The sequence below is a fragment of the Atractosteus spatula genome, chromosome 10 (genome assembly GCF_055471065.1).
Source record: "Atractosteus spatula isolate fAtrSpa1 chromosome 10, fAtrSpa1.hap1, whole genome shotgun sequence".
Lineage (NCBI taxonomy): Eukaryota > Metazoa > Chordata > Actinopteri > Semionotiformes > Lepisosteidae > Atractosteus > Atractosteus spatula.
In genome coordinates, this window is record NC_142715.1 from 9116402 (window position 1) to 9130619 (window position 14218).

At 45.3% G+C, this 14218-nt stretch overlaps 2 non-coding genes across 2 annotated transcripts; one reads left to right on the top strand and one right to left on the bottom strand.

Annotated features, from left to right (window-relative positions):
- Nucleotides 1-9479: 9479 nt before the first annotated feature.
- LOC148824828 (5S ribosomal RNA) lies at nt 9480-9598 on the top strand. Its single transcript, XR_016092878.1, has one exon. It is a non-coding gene; the product is annotated as a 5S ribosomal RNA (ribosomal RNA).
- Nucleotides 9599-10222: 624 nt separating this feature from the next.
- Nucleotides 10223-10386, bottom strand: LOC148824829 (U1 spliceosomal RNA). The gene has a single exon (XR_016091840.1). It is a non-coding gene; the product is annotated as a U1 spliceosomal RNA (small nuclear RNA).
- Nucleotides 10387-14218: the final 3832 nt, after the last annotated feature.

Sequence of the window (14218 nt, forward strand, 5' to 3'; positions counted from 1 at the left end):
CCTGAGGAACAGACAGTGAGCCTGTCTCTCAATAATAATAATACAGTGTGTGACCTCCTGTCCCAGCCTGAGGAACAGACAGTGAACCTCTCTCTCAATAATAATAATAAAGTGTGTTACCTCCTGTCCCAGCCTGAGGAACAGACAATGAGCCTGTCTCTCAATAATAACAATACAGTGTGTGACTTCCTGTCCCAGCCTGAGGAACAGACAGTGAGCCTGTCTCTCAATAAAAATAATACAGTGTGTGACTTCCTGTCCCAGCCTGAGGAACAGACAGTGAGCCTGTCTCTCAATTATAATAATACAGTGTGTGACCTCCTGTCCCAGCTTGGGGAACAGTAAGCCAGACTCTCAACAATAATAATACAGTGTGATCTACTGTCCCAGCCTGAGGAACAGTGAGCTTATCTCTCAATAATAATAAAACAGTATGATCTCCTGTCCCAGCCTGAGGAACAGACAGTGAGCCTCTCTCTCAATAATAATAATAAAGTGTGTGACCTCCTGTCCCAGCCTGAGGAACAGCGAGCCCGTCTCTTAATAATAATAATACAGTGTGATCTCCTGTCCCAGCCTGAGGAACAGTGAGCCCGACTCTCAATAATAATAATACAGTGTGTGATCTCCTGTCTTAGCCTGAGGAACTGACAGTGAACCTGTCTCTCTATAATAATAACCTTGTGTGGAATGTCCTGTCCCAGTCTGAGGAGAAAACAGCGAGTATGTCTCTCAGTAATAATAGAACAGTGTGTGATCTCCAGTCCCCGCAAGAGGAACAGACAGTGAGCCTATATCTCAATAATAATAATACAGTGCGTGATCACCTGTACTAGCCTGAGGAAGAGACAGTGAACCTGTCTCTCAATAATAATAATACAGTGTGTGACCTCCTGTCCCAGCCTGAGGAAGAGACAGTGAACCTCTCTGTCAGTAATAATAATACAGTGTGTGATCTCCTGTCCCAGCCCAAAAGAAGAGACAGTGAGCCTATCTCTCAATAATAATAATACAGTGTGTGATCTCCTGTCCCAGCCTGAGGAACAGACAGTGAACCTGTCTCTCAATAATAATAATAATACAGTGTGTGACCTCCTGTCCCAGCCTGAGGAACAGACAGTGAGCCTGTCTCTCAATAATAATAATACAGTGTGTGACTTCCTGTCCCAGCATGAGGAACAGACAGTGAGCCTCTCTCTCAATAATAATAATAAGGTGTGTGACCTCCTGTCCCAGCCTGAGGAACAGCGAGCCTGTCTCTCAATAATAATAATACAGTGTGTCATCACCTGTCCCAGCCTTAGGAACAGTGAGCTTGTCTCTTAATAATAATAATACAGTGTGATCTCCTATCCCAACCTGAGGAACAGTGAGCCTGACTCTCAATAATAATAATACACTGTGTGATCTCCTGTCTTAGCCTGAGGAACAGACAGTGAACCTGTCTCTCAATAATAATAACCTTGTGTGGAATGTCCTGTCCCAGTCTGAGGAACAAACAGTGAGCATTTCTCTCAATAATAATAGAACAGTGTGTGATCTTTAGTCCCAGCAAGAGGAACAGACAGTGAGCCTATATCTCAATAACAATAATACAGTGCGTGATCACCTGTACTAGCCTGAGGAACAGACAGTGAACCTGTCTCTCAATAATAATAATACAGTGTGTGACCTCCTGTCCCAGCCTGAGGAAGAGACAGTGAACCTGTCTCTCAATAATAATAATAATACAGTTTGTGACCTCCTGTCCCAGCCCAAAAGAAGAGACAGTGAGCCTATCTCTCAATAATAATAATACAGTGTGTGATCTCCTGTCCCAGCCTGAGGAACAGAAAGTGAACCTGTCTCTCACTAATAATAATAATACAGTGTGTGACCTCCTGTCCCAGTCTGAGGAACAGACAGTGAGCCTGTCTCTCAATAATAATAATACAGTGTGTCATCTCCTATCCCAGCCTGAGGAACAGTGAGCTTTTCTCTTAATAATAATAATACAGTGTGATCTCTTGTCTCAGCCTGAGTAACAGTGAGCCTGACTCTCAATAATAATAACCTTGTGTGGAATGTCCTGTCCCAGTCTGAGGAACAAACAGTGAGCATGTCTCTCAATAATAATAGAACAGTGTGTGATCTCCAGTCATAGCAAGAGGAACAGACAGTGAGCCTATATCTCAATAATAATAATAAAGTGCGTGATCACCTGTACAAGCCTGAGGAACAGACAGTGAACCTGTCTCTCAATAATAATAATACAGTGTGTGACCTCCTTTTCCAGCCTGAGGAAGAGACAGTGAACCTCTCTATCAGTAGTAATAATAAAGTGTGTGATCTCCTGTCCCAGCCCAAAAAAAGAGACAGTGAGCCTATCTCTGAATAATAATAATACAGTGTGTGATCTCCTGTCCCAGCCTGAGGAACAGACAGTGAACCTGTCTCTGAATAATAATAATAATACAGTGTGAGACCTCCTGTCCCAGCCTGAGGAACAGACAGTGAGCCTGTCTCTCAATAATAATAATACAGTGTGTGACTTCCTGTCCCAGCATGAGTAACAGACAGTGAGCCTGTCTCTCAATAATAATAATACAGTGTGTGATCTCCTGTCCCAGCCTGAGGAACAGACAGTGAGCCTGTCTCTCAATAATAATAATAAAGTGTGTTACCTCCTGTCCCAGCCTGAGGAACAGCGAGCCTGTCTCTCAATAATAATAATACAGTGTGTCACCTCCTGTCCCAGCCTTAGGAACAGTGAGCTTGTCTCTTAATAATAATAATACAGTGTGATCTCCTATCCCAGCCTGAGGAACAGTGAGCCTGACTCTCAATAATAATAATACAGTGTGTGATCTCCTGTCTTAGCCTGAGGAACAGACAGTGAACCTGTCTCTCAATAATAATAACCTTGTGTGGAATGTCCTGTCCCAGTCTGAGGAACAAACAGTGAAAATGTCTCTCAATAATAATAGAACAGTGTGTGATCTCCAATCCCAGCAAGAGGAACAGACAGTGAGCCTATATCTCAATAATAATAATACAGTGCGTGATCACCTGTACTAGCCTGAGGAACAGACAGTGAACCTGTCTCTCAATAATAATAATACAGTGTGTGACCTCCTGTCCCAGCCTGAGGAAGAGACAGTGAACCTCTCTGTCAGTAATAATAATACAGTGTGTGATCTCCTGTCCCAGCCCAAAAGAAGAGACAGTGAGCCTATCTCTCAATAATAATAATACAGTGTGTTATCTCCTGTCCCAGCCTGAGGAACAGACAGTGAACCTGTCTCTCAATAATAATAATAATACAGTGTGTGACCTCCTGTCCCAGCCTGAGGAACAGACTGTGAGCCTGTCTCTCAATAATAATAATACAGTGTGTGACTTCCTGTCCCAGCATGAGGAACAGACAGTGAGCCTCTCTCTCAATAATAATAATACAGTGTGTGACCTCCTGTCCCAGCCTGAGGAAGAGAGAGTGAACCTCTCTGTCAGTAATAATAATACAGTGTGTGATCTCCTGTCCCAGCCCAAAAGAAGAGACAGTGAACCTGTCTCTCAATAATAATAATAATACAGTGTGTGACCTCCTCTCGCAGCTTGAGGAACAGACAGTAAGCCTCTCTCTCATTAATAATAATAAAGTGTGTGACCTCCTGTCCCAGCCTGAGGAACAGCGAGCCTGTCTCTCAATAATAATAATACAGTGTGTCATCTCCTGTCCCAGCCTGAGGAAAGTGAGCTTGTCTCTTAATAATAATAATAATACAGTGTGATCTCCTGTCCCAGCCTGAGTAACAGTGAACCTGTCTCTCAATAATAATAATGCAGTGTGTGACCTCCTTTTCCAGCCTGAGGAAGAGACAGTGAACCTCTCTATCAGTAGTAATAATACAGTGTGTGATCTCCTGTCCCAGCCCAAAAGAAGAGACAGTGAGCCTGTCTCTCAATCATAATAATACAGTGTGTGATCTCCTGTCTCAGCCTGGGGAACAGACAGTAAACCTGTCTCTCAATAATAATAATCCAGTGTGTGATCTCCAGTCTTAGCCTGAGGAACAGACAGTGATCCTGTCTCTCAATAATAATAACCTAGTGTGGAATGTCCTGTCCCAGTCTGAGGATCAAACAATGAGCATGTCACTCAGTAATAATAGAATAGTGCGTGATCTCCTGTACTAGCCTGAGGAACAGACAGTGAGCCTGTCTCTCAATAATAATAATACAGTGTGTGACCTCCTGTCCCAGCCTGGGGAAGAGACAGTGAGCCTGCCACTCAATAATAATATTACAGTGTGTGATCTCCTGTCCCAGCCAGGGATCAGACAGTTAATCTGTCTCATAATAATAGTAATCCACTGTCTTAGCCTGAGGAACAGACAGTGATCCTGTCTCTCAATAATAATAAAAATACAGTGTGTGACCTCCTGTCCCAGCCTGAGGAACAGACAGTGAGCCTGTCTCTCAGTAATAATAATAATACAGTGTGTGACCTCCTGTCCCAGCCTGAGGAACAGACAATGAGCCTGTCTCTCAATAATAACAATACAGTGTGTGACTTCCTGTCCCAGCCTGAGGAACAGACAGTGAGCCTGTCTCTCAATAAAAATAATACAGTGTGTGACTTCCTGTCCCAGCCTGAGGAACAGACAGTGAGCCTGTCTCTCAATTATAATAATACAGTGTGTGACCTCCTGTCCCAGCTTGGGGAACAGTAAGCCAGACTCTCAACAATAATAATACAGTGTGATCTACTGTCCCAGCCTGAGGAACAGTGAGCTTGTCTCTCAATAATAATAATACAGTATGATCTCCTGTCCCAGCCTGAGGAACAGACAGTGAGCCTCTCTCTCAATAATAATAATAAAGTGTGTGACCTCCTGTCCCAGCCTGAGGAACAGCAAGCCCGTCTCTTAATAATAATAATACAGTGTGATCTCCTGTCCCAGCCTGAGGAACAGTGAGCCTGACTCTCAATAATAATAATACAGTGTGTGATCTCCTGTCTTAGCCTGAGGAACTGACAGTGAACCTGTCTCTCAATAATAATAACCTTGTGTGGAATGTCCTGTCCCAGTCTGAGGAGAAAACTGCGAGCATGTCTCTCAGTAATAATAGAACAGTGTGTGATCTCCAGTCCCCGCAAGAGGAACAGACAGTGAGCCTATATCTCAATAATAATAATACAGTGCGTGATCACCTGTACTAGCCTGAGGAACAGACAGTGAACCTGTCTCTCAATAATAATAATACAGTGTGTGACCTCCTGTCCCAGCCTGAGGAAGAGACAGTGAACCTCTCTGTCAGTAATAATAATAGAGTGTGTGATCTCCTGTCCCAGCCCAAAAGAAGAGACAGTGAGCCTATCTCTCAATAATAATAATACAGTGTGTGATCTCCTGTCCCAGCCTGAGGAACAGACAGTGAATCTGTCTCTCAATAATAATAATAATACAGTGTGTGACCTCCTGTCCCAGCCTGAGGAACAGACAGTGAGCCTGTCTCTCAATAATAATAATACAGTGTGTGACTTCCTGTCCCAGCATGAGGAACAGACAGTGAGCCTCTCTCTCAATAATAATAATAAGGTGTGTGACCTCCTGTCCCAGCCTGAGGAACAGCGAGCCTGTCTCTCAATAATAATAATACAGTGTGTCATCACCTGTCCCAGCCTTAGGAACAGTGAGCTTGTCTCTTAATAATAATAATACAGTGTGATCTCTTATCCCAACCTGAGGAACAGTGAGCCTGACTCTCACTAATAATAGAACAGTGTGTGATCTCCAGTCCCCGCAAGAGGAACAGACAGTGAGCCTATATCTCAATAATAATAATACAGTGCGTGATCACCTGTACTAGCCTGAGGAACAGACAGTGAACCTGTCTCTCAATAATAATAATACAGTGTGTGACCTCCTGTCCCAGCCTGAGGAAGAGACAGTGAACCTCTCTGTCAGTAATAATAATAGAGTGTGTGATCTCCTGTCCCAGCCCAAAAGAAGAGACAGTGAGCCTATCTCTCAATAATAATAATACAGTGTGTGATCTCCTGTCTTAGCCTGAGGAACAGACAGTGAACCTGTCTCTCAATAATAATAACCTTGTGTGGAATGTCCTGTCCCAGTCTGAGGAACAAACAGTGAGCATTTCTCTCAATAATAATAGAACTGTGTGATCTTTAGTCCCAGCAAGAGGAACAGACAGTGAGCCTATATCTCAATAACAATAATACAGTGCGTGATCACCTGTACTCGCCTGAGGAACAGACAGTGAACCTGTCTCTCAATAATAATAATACAGTGTGTGACCTCCTGTCCCAGCCTGAGGAACAGACAGTGAGCCTGTCTCTCAATAATAATAATACAGTGTGTGACTTCCTGTCCCAGCATGAGTAACAGACAGTGAACCTCTCTCTCAATAATAATAATAAAGTGTGTTACCTCCTGTCCCAGCCTGAGGAACAGCGAGCCTGTCTCTCAATAATAATAATACAGTGTGTCACCTCCTGTCCCAGCCTGAGGAACAGTGAGCTTGTCTCTTAATAATAATAATACAGTGTGATCTCCTGTCCCAGCCTGAGGAACAGTGAGCCTGACTCTCAATAATAATAATACAGTGTGTGATCTCCTGTCTTAGCCTGAGGAACAGACAGTGAACCTGTCTCTCAATAATAATAACCTTGTGTGGAATGTACTGTCCCAGTCTGAGGAACAAACAGTGAGCATGTCTCTCAATAATAATAGAACAGTGTGTGATCTCCAGTCCCAGCAAGAGGAACAGACAGTGAGCCTATATCTCAATAATAATAATACAGTGCGTGATCACCTGTACTAGCCTGAGGAACAGACAGTGAACCTGTCTCTCAATAATAATAATACAGTGTGATCTCCTGTCCCAGCCTGAGGAACAGGCAGTGAGCCTGTCTCTCAATAATAATAATACAGTTTGTGATCTCCTGTCCCAGCCCAAAGTAAGAAACAGTGAGCCTATCTCTCAATAATATTAATAAACTGTGTGATCTCCTGTCCCAGCCTGAGACACAGTCAGTGAGCCTCTCTCTCAATAATAATAATACAGAGTGTGATCTCCTGTCCCAGTCTGGGGAACAGAAAGTGAGCCTGTCTCTCAGTAATAATAATATAGTGTGTGATCCACTGTCCTAGCCTGGGGAACAGACAGTCAGCCCGTCTCTCATTAATAATAATACAGTGTGTGATCTCCTGTCCCAACCTGAGGAACAGATAGGAGTGAGCCGGTTTCTCAATAATAATAAAGCAGATTATGATCTCCTGTCCCAGCCTAAGGAACAGTCAGGAAAGAGCAGGTCTCTCGATAATAATAATACAGTGTGTGATCTCCTGTCCTAGCCTGAGGAACAGACAGTGAGCCTGTCTCTCAATAATAATAATACAGTGTGTGACTTCCTGTCCAAGCCTGAGGAACAGACTGTGAGCCAGTCTCTCAAAATAATAAAAATACAGTGTGTGACCTCCTGTCCCAGCCTGAGGAAGAGACAGTGAGCCTGCCTCTCAATTATAATAATACAGTGTGTGACCTCCTGCCCCAGCCTGGGGAACAGTGAGCCAGACTCTCAATAATAATAATACAGTGTGATCTCCTGTCCCAGCCTGAGGAACAGTGAGTCTGTCTCTCAATAATACAAATACAGTGTGTGATCTTCTGTCCCAGCCTGAGGAACAGACAGTGAGTCTTTCCCTCATTAATAATAATACAGTGTGTGACTTCCTGTCCAAGCCTGAGGAACAGAGAGTGAGCCTTTCCCTCAATAAGAATAATACAGTGTGTGACCTCCTGTCCTAGCCTGAGGAACAGACAGTGAGCCTGTCTCTCAATAATAATAATACAGTGTGTGACCTCCTGTCCCAGCCTGGGGAACAGTGAGCCAGACTCTCAATAATAATAATACAGTGTGATCTCCTGTCCCAGCCTGAGGAACAGACAGTGAGCCTGTCTCTCAATAATAATAATACAGTGTGTGATGTCCTGTCCCAGCCCAAAGGAAGAGACAGTAAGCCTATCTCTCAATTATATTAATAAACTGTTTGATCTCCTGTCCTAGCCTGAGATACAGACAGTGAGCCTGTCTCTCAGTAATAATAATAAAGAGTGTGATCCACTGTCCCAGCCTGGGGAACAGACAGTCAGTCCGTCTCTCAATAATAAAAAAACAGTTTGTGATCTCCTGTCCCAGCCTGAGGAACAGACAGTGAGCCTGTCTCTCAATAATAATAATAATAATAATTATAATAATAATAATAGAGTGTGTGACCACCGACAATGGCCACAAAGCCGGGGAATGGCACCTGTAAAGTGTTAATTGGGGCACAGGAACAGCCCGTCTTGTCTCGGGGGCCGGCTTCAAAGACAATACAGCAAACACAACGGGGCGGGGGAAGAAGACGACACGACACATGCAGGTACATTCAGTTCCGGCCGGAACGAGTCATTTGTCAGTGTTTTCAAGTGCTGGGAGCCGAGTAATCCTTCGCTTGTATCGTTTCTCCCCGGTGACTAGATCTCACCCTGCGACTCTCGACTGGGCTCACCCACGGCAGCCCAGCAGGTGTGAGCCTAGCTGGCACCCGGATGGGAGATTCCCCCCGGAAAAGCTCAGGTTGCTGCTGCTCCTGCAAGAGGTGTGACTGGGACCAGTAGGGAGCGCTCACCCTGCGGTCTGTGTGGCTTTCTTATGCCCCAGCATCCTGATGGCAACACTCTGCGGCACAAACAGGCGCCGCTCTTCGGGGGAGGCGTAAAACCGAGGTCCCGACCCTCCTTGGCCATTAAGAAATTCCAAGGCGTCTCTCAAAAAGAGATGCCGGAGGTGTCACTCTGGTGTTAGTGTTCCCCTTTACCAATCAGTCGGGGTCTCCTCCTAATCAGCGTCTCATATGTAACAATCAATGACGAGGCCCCCCTGTCCTGCGATATTGTACTTGTCTCCTGGCCGCTGGCTGGCGCCGTGAGATTTAGTACTTGCGCAAGAGACCGGGGGCAGAGCGCGAACGCGGTCCCCCGCCCCCCGCAAAGTGTGCGCTCCAGGTTCCCTCTCGGGGCTCTGCAACACAGCGGAAAGGCAGCGAGAAGGAGCCTCTTGCTCTGACGCCGCAAGGCCACAAGAGGGCGGAGGCGCCGCGCGCCCGGCCGACGTGTTGGACTGGTGCGCTTTATGTGCTGAAATAAACACGCGACAGCCCAGAAATGTTTTCAGAGTGCTGTGCACTGGAGGTTTTTGTCTTGTGAAGACTTGCCTTGTGCTCCTCCGAGCAGTTTGTTTGTTCTCCTCCAGTGCGGGACAAGCCAACACAAGGGAGCACATTCGCCAACATCCAGGTACGCAATGCGATTTGGAAAGAAGCTCCTTTCCAAAGAGTTGCACACGAACGATCCTTCAGTCCCGCTCGGGGGGCACGGAGCCCCAGCCACACACAGCTTCAAGTAGCGAGTCAGGCGTCATGGCTTTCGCTTGCGGCCACACCACCCTGCACGCGCCTGATCTCGTCTGATCTCGGAAGCTGAGTAGGGTTGGGCCTGGTTAGTACTTGGATGGGAGACCGCCTGGGAATGCCAGGTGCTGCAAGCTTTTGCTCTCTCGGCCAGCAGGGGTCGCCGTTGGTACCGTAGGCTTTGGGAGGAAAACCTGGAGGATGGAAAGGTGATCTATAGCCTCATCTCTAGAGATGTTTTGTTGCTATGGCATGTGTGTGACCCATATTAAAAAAAAAACCCGTTTGTAAAACAAATATCGAAGCTGCCTCTAAATCTGCAAATGAAGATGAGTCGATAAACCACTTGTTTTTCGTATAACTATACATATATTCATTTATTACTGATTTCATTCATTGAGCACGGATACAATAGAGGTACAGCCATTCACTGTTTGACATGTCTGCACTGCTACAGAACCTAGCAATCAGAAAACGGGTGAAACTGTCTTGAGAATTAGCATACAGTACCGAGGCCCCCATGACCAAATAAAGGCTAACCTCGATAATCAGCCTAAATAATGCAGATTACAGCAAAACGACTGACTTTGAAAAGGGAATGAATGTCCGGAAGGAGTAGTGTAACCAGCTTGAAATGCTTCTCCGGACCTCTAACTAAAAGAAACCGGGAACCAGCAGTGGCATCGACTCCTTTCGAACTGGGATTCTATCGCAGCTTGTGGTGTCGTAACTCTTCCGTATCCGATATGGACCAAGCACATCAGGGGAGAGCGCGAACGCAGTCCCCCACTACCAGAAATTATGCAGTCGAGATTCCCACATTTGGGGAGTTCGCAGGGGTCAGCACAGCCGGAGTGCAATGGCCGAGCCTCACCCTGGGTGAACCTCCTTCTTGATCAAGGTATCTCCCCTGCCAGGTAAGTATGAGTTGTACAAGCCCCTGCAAGTGGCCCGCACCCACAGCAAAAAGCGCGCAGCCTAGACCAGCTCCTCGCCCCGCATCGCCACCGCATAACAACGCCTGAAGAAGACCCAGGCAGGTCGAAACGCCGCGACACAAAGAAAAGCAAGATTGCCTTTTCACGGAGCCATAGACTCTACAGAGGTAAATTGCCTAACAGTGGAAACCTAACGGTGCCAACGAAGCTTTATGAACGAAGCTTTTTTTATTTTTTTAAGTATGGATCGTTATGGTATGCGTCAACCCAGAGTTGACAACGCACGCTGCCTTACGGTCACTCCCCACACCGCCACCCACACCGCCTACACACCAAACCACACCACATCAGACACATCAAACAGACAGGATACCTTCCAACTAGGAACCAGGATCATCTACAAAATGATCCAGACAGTCAACCACCTAAAAAACACAGCAGTTTCCGGAGGGGAGAACCAGGCACCTGCCAGCCTACGACGGAAGACAGAGGAACTCAAGCACCTCATAAGACCGGCCAACCCAACCGAACTCACATGTTTGAAGCTAGTAAGCAATGCCAAAAACTGGCTCCACACCACATTGCAGATCCTCGAAGAGCACTACGAGGAAACTCTCACACATCTGTCCAGACGACTGGAGGACCTGGAGCTTCCCGGCTGGGAACAAGCTTTCGCGGTTGCCTCCAACTGGGCAAAGAAAAATTATGGGAGGAAAATACAGAAGGACACGTTGGACCATACACAAGCTATGGTTACTGCTACACTTAGCAACAAGGAATCCACTATCCCCACGTCTCCAAACAGATTCCAAATACTCGACACACTAATCAGGGAAGAGGTAAATGGCTCAGAAGAGACATACGTAACCCAGGCAGAATCCCTTCCAGAACCAGTGAAGAGACACTGGGAAAGCAGACATCCAACCCAGAAATCTGGCCCCATGAGAGCCAGAGCATATACTCCAGAAATAGATTACTTTCCTCCAATCCCCAGGCCACAAAGGATCCGAAGAGAGCAGAGAAGCAAGAAGACAGAGAAGACTTCATACTACCTTTCCACAAGGCCTGAACATCAGAAAATAAAGTGGGAGGGTTTCAGTCGTTGGAAGGAGAGTGCAACACTCCTTGTCCCAGATGGTCCCTTCTTAGAGAAAATCTAGGAGAAAGAGCTTTGTTCCCCTACCCTAACCCTAATACTAACACTGACATTAACCCTGATCCTAACCCTGACCCTGGTCCTAACCCTAACCCTAATCTTAACCCTGACATTAACCCTGATCCTAACCCTGACTCCGACCCCGACTATTACCCCCCCACACCAGCACCAGCCCAACCAAGATACAGACCACACCGACATGACAAGACCACAAGAAAGCTAATGGACAGGAAGCTGGAAACCCACAAACGCTGGCTCTGCATAGGGGACTCCAATTTATCAAGAATACCCCCCTATGAAAATCCAGATCTACAGATAGAAAGCTACCCAGGAGCATCATTTTACAATGCAGCAAACCTCCTACAACACACCCCCCGGAACACAGTAGTGGAGAAAATCATTCTATCCTTTGGAATCAATAACAAGGCACAAAAAGCAAAGGAAACAGCTATCAAACAACTATGACAGATGCTACGGGAGGCTAAGGGAACCTTCCCATCTGCAGAAATATACATCCCACTGATTAATTACTCCAGAGACCAGGAAAAACCTGGACACAATAAACAATCACATACAGCAAAACATGCCATACCTCCCCAAACTGGAAGAAGCTCTTTTCAAGACAGAAAGAGATGGAATTCACTGGACCACCGCAACAGCTAAAAAAATGCTAGACCACTGGTCACAACATTTAAACTGGTAAGCCCCAAAGCCGCAGAACAAGATGGGGACAAGAACAACAAAAATATTGTAAATCTAAGCAACAACTTCCACCCCACAACTGAACAAATAAACCTCCTCAATAAGAGCTTATCATTTGTCCCCACAGTAGGGACAAAGAAAGGTTAGAAAACCAGACTGAAAAGCAAAATCCGACAATACCACCGTCGCCTTAAACTGACCGCCTTCTTTGAGGATAAAGACACCGACACAGAAAGGGTTCCCTTCCTGCCTAAATCCAGTTGGGAACCAAGGGAAAACCAACTGCCACCAGAAATCCAGGAAATAATTCAAGAGGACAACAGAATTCTACAAAAACTCCGACCATACAGGGACTCACACAACATAACAAAGGAGGAACCCGTAGCCTTAAAACATTTAAAGGAAAACAAACATATAGTCATAAAACCAGCAGACAAAGGGAGTGCAATAGTTATCATGGATAGAGAAAAATACATTGCAGAAGCACACAGACAATTAAATAATCAGAAACACTATACTACATTGGAAGAACCGCTGTACAAACAAACAGCACTAGAAATAGGGCAAATCCTACAAACTCTGGTTGAATTAAAACACCTAACCAAAAAACAGGCATTCTACCTAAGAGGAGAGGAATCACCACGACCGAGGATTTTCTACCTCCTCCCAAAAATTCATAAAGCCCCAGAAACATGGCCACTCCACTACGAAATTCCACCTGGGAGGCCCATAGTGTCCGACTGCAACAGTGAATCCTACATAATAGCAGAATATCTAGACCATTTCCTCAACCCCATTTCTAAACACCACCCAAGTTACATCAAAGACACCTATGACTTTGTAGCCGAAGTCAAAAATGCTACAATACAACAGGAAGCCTTCCTGTTCACCATTGACATTGACAGTTTATACACCAACATTGAAACTACGGAGGGACTGAAAGCAGTATTTCTCAAATACTCTGACCGCAACAGACCAGAAACACAAATTCTGAAGCTATTGGAAATTAGCCTCAACAAAAACGATTTTGAATTTGAAGAGCAATACTACTTACAAATAAAAGGAACTGCTACGGGGAAACGCTTTGCTCCGGCCTATGCTGACATCTATATGGCCCATTGGGAAGCCACAGTATTCCCAAAATGTACACACAAACCTACACACTACTTCAGGTACCTTGACGACATCTGGGGAACGTGGACGCACGGCCCACAGTCCTTTCAAGAATTCATTAACACTCTCAACACACACCACAGGTCCATTAAACTCAAATACACCAAGCATGAAAACCAGATAGACTTCCTAGACACCACCACATACAAGGGTTCCTCCTTCAACAACACAGGCAAACTGGACATCAAGGTATATTTCAAAGACACGGACACACACGGCTTACTGCACAAAGACAGCTTCCACCCAAAACATACTTTCAAAGGACTGGGAAAATCACAACTCCTACGCTTCCACAAAATCTGCACACAACAACAAGACTTTGAGGAAGCCAAACACACACTCTTCCAAGCCCAAGCTCTACGCCCGAGAGGATATACACAAAGATTCCTCAGAAATGTGGCACAAACATTTCTAAACAGAAAAACACCTGATGACAGCAAAATAATCCCCCTCATCACAACATACTCCCAACTCAGCGGAATAACCAACCAAAAACTAAAGTCTACATTCACCACGATATTAGAAAACACAAACCTACTGAGGGAACACAAAATCATATCTGCATAACGAAAAAACAAAAACCTACAGGATTATTTAGTCCAAAGCAAACTAAAACCAGTACAAAACAGATCAAATACACCAAAAGCCAAACACTTCAAACAGAAAACAACGATCCAAAACAACAAAACCAAAGAAATCTTCCAGTTGCAAAGGGTGCTCTCAGAAAACACCAATAATGCTGTCTATGGCATCCAGTGCAAAACATGCGGGGTGACCTATGTGGGGGA